General features: G+C 56.4%; 1 non-coding gene across 1 annotated transcript; it reads left to right on the top strand.

The window, feature by feature from the left end:
- Nucleotides 1–1,575: 1,575 nt before the first annotated feature.
- Nucleotides 1,576–1,729, top strand: LOC147080411 (5.8S ribosomal RNA). The gene has a single exon (XR_015077342.1). It is a non-coding gene; the product is annotated as a 5.8S ribosomal RNA (ribosomal RNA).
- The last annotated feature ends 691 nt before the right edge of the window (nucleotides 1,730–2,420 follow it).

Here is a 2,420-nt window from a genome sequence, read left to right as displayed (position 1 = left end):
GGAAGTAAAAGTCGTAACAAGGTTTCCGTAGGTGAACCTGCGGAAGGATCATTATCGGCCGGGGGCCCGCACGTGGCGGCCCGTCATTCCGTTTTGAGCCTGAGTCGCGGAGGCCAGCAGGAGAGCTTCCCGGGGTTTGCTTCTTGCATCTGCCCGGAGCCATGGTCGGCCGCGTCCGGCGCCTCTTGCGCGGGCGAGAGGTTACATTCCAAACAAAAACTCGCCGAACTCGCACGAACAGGCAAAACAGTCGCACCGGTATCGGTCCGGGATAGCAAACGAGTTTAGATCGGTCAGAGAGCCCGAGTTGGAGGAGTTGGGGTGGAATTTGAACGGTGCACCGAGAAGGTGATGTGTGTGTGTGTGCGCACGGCAGTTGGTTTCGGTCGGCTTGAGACAGGGACGGCCCTGGCACGCTTGGGTGGTTCTTCGTTCAGCATGGACTTTTGCGGTTCAATGACAGGCAGAGAAAAAAAGAGAAGATGGCGAGATGGGGAGGTGTCCTGGCTTGACTTCGATGCAACAAAAAGCCTGGCCCTCTTTGCTTTTCTAATTCTGCTGCCTACTGACGCCTCCGCCTCATGTCTTTGCTGTTCGTTGGCTTCCCCCTGTGTGACCTTGGCCTGCGGCCCTTCTTTCGACTTCCGTCTCTTCCAGTCTTGTGCATCATCGCTTACCTTGTGCCGAGCCTATCTCTCAACCTCTCTCTCTCTCTCACACGCAAGCTCTGCTGCTCCCCTCTTCTCGTCCGGATCGGACAACAATGGACTTTGCCACCGTCTTGCAAGCATTAACACCGCAGTCGAATTGAAGGGAGCTTCTGCGGGCTCGCGTGCTGCCTGGCGGCTCGTCGTCGGGACCTCGGCGAACGGCCACTGTGAGCTCTGCTGGGATTTGAACCGGTGATGCAGGCCCGGCTTTCTTTTCCCCCCGTAGTGCAACTTTGGTCGATCTAGTCACTCTCCCTTTACCGGTACAGGGTACCTAGACGCTTCTCCACTCTGGCTCCCGCGAGCTGTTTGGGGGGCGGCGGTTTAAAGACTCGAGTGTCTGTTTGTCGGTGTCGAGAGCTTGTTAGCAGCCAGCAGCAAGCAAGCCAGCAGCAGCAGCAGCAGCCAAGTTGAACGTTCGAGAGAATGTACCTGCCCGTCCACACGGATTTCTACCCCCCACAGTGGGGTGTTTTCACGCGGTCGGCTTGTACCCCACTCAGTTCGTTTTTCTGGCCTTGTTGTCTACTGTCATGTTTGTTTGTCTTGTCTGTCTGCCTGTCACTCTCTCTCTTCTCCCGGCAATCGGTGGCAGCAGAGACCCTGCCTCTGTTGGCCGTGGTGCGTGTCGGACGGTGGGCTCAGGCGTTTGACCCCGATGCGTGTCGCCTCGCGAGCGCCCTGACAACAAAATCTCGGTGAAACCCTTGTCATTTGATGATCGACTGATACACACCTCCGGGCCGTGCCAAGGATGGGGCTTCTACCAACCCTCTATGCGTGGGCATAGAGGGAGAGAAGCGTTGGGCGGTCCGGGCTTGGGACCCTCCGGGGAACAAAACACCAAGCCTTAAAAAAAACGCACAACTCTTAGCGGTGGATCACTCGGCTCGTGCGTCGATGAAGAACGCAGCTAGCTGCGAGAATTAATGTGAATTGCAGGACACATTGATCATCGACACTTTGAACGCACTTTGCGGCCCCGGGTTCGTCCCGGGGCTACGCCTGTCTGAGGGTCGCTTGACCATCAATCGCACTTGCCTTGCCATCGTGTGAGGTGAGAGCGCGGCTGGGGTGTCGCAGAGGCCTAGTCCTCTTTGTCCCCCTAAGTGCAGACCTAGAGTTTCTCCTCCCAATGGAGAGTTTGACCCGTGCCGTTTGGGAATGTTATGTTCGGCGTCTCCTCAGGGAACGTCGGCACCGCTTAGAGGCCAGCTTTTTCCAGCACGGCTGTCGTTGGGTTGCAAAAACGATTGACCGCGTCGGTGTTGGGACTGTTGAGCCTCGCCCTAGGCAGGGTTGTCTCTCTGAGTGTTGGATAGAGAGAGAGAGAGAGAGCATACAGAGAGAAGACGTTGGCAGTTCAAGAGGTGAGGTCGTCGTCTTTGGCTGCAGTTTTGTTGGTTTGGAGCGGGGAACAGCTTGATGTAGTGACGCGGGCCCCTTGATGTGCTGTGTGCTGGCTTTTTTGCGTGCGTTTGGTAGGTGGCAGTTTGCTAAGATAACCCTTGCGGTGCTCCTTTGTGTTGCGCTGGACCCTGATGTCCTTCCACACATTTGACCCGTTTTGGCTCTAAGCACTCTTGCTGACTTGCTGAGCGTGCGCCTAAGTCAGTCCCGTATGTCTTGACCCCTGTCGCTGCAGGCCTGCTTTTCATCCAAAAACACTCCTCTCAAGCATATAGATGCTGCCCAGCCATTGCTTCTGGC

The sequence above is a fragment of the Somniosus microcephalus genome, unplaced genomic scaffold (genome assembly GCF_052327205.1).
Source record: "Somniosus microcephalus isolate GS21.2 unplaced genomic scaffold, FLI_Smic_1.0 scaffold1630, whole genome shotgun sequence".
Taxonomy (NCBI): domain Eukaryota; kingdom Metazoa; phylum Chordata; class Chondrichthyes; order Squaliformes; family Somniosidae; genus Somniosus; species Somniosus microcephalus.
The sequence above is the reverse complement of the archived record's forward strand: the minus strand, read 5'-3'. Positions and strand labels throughout refer to the sequence as shown.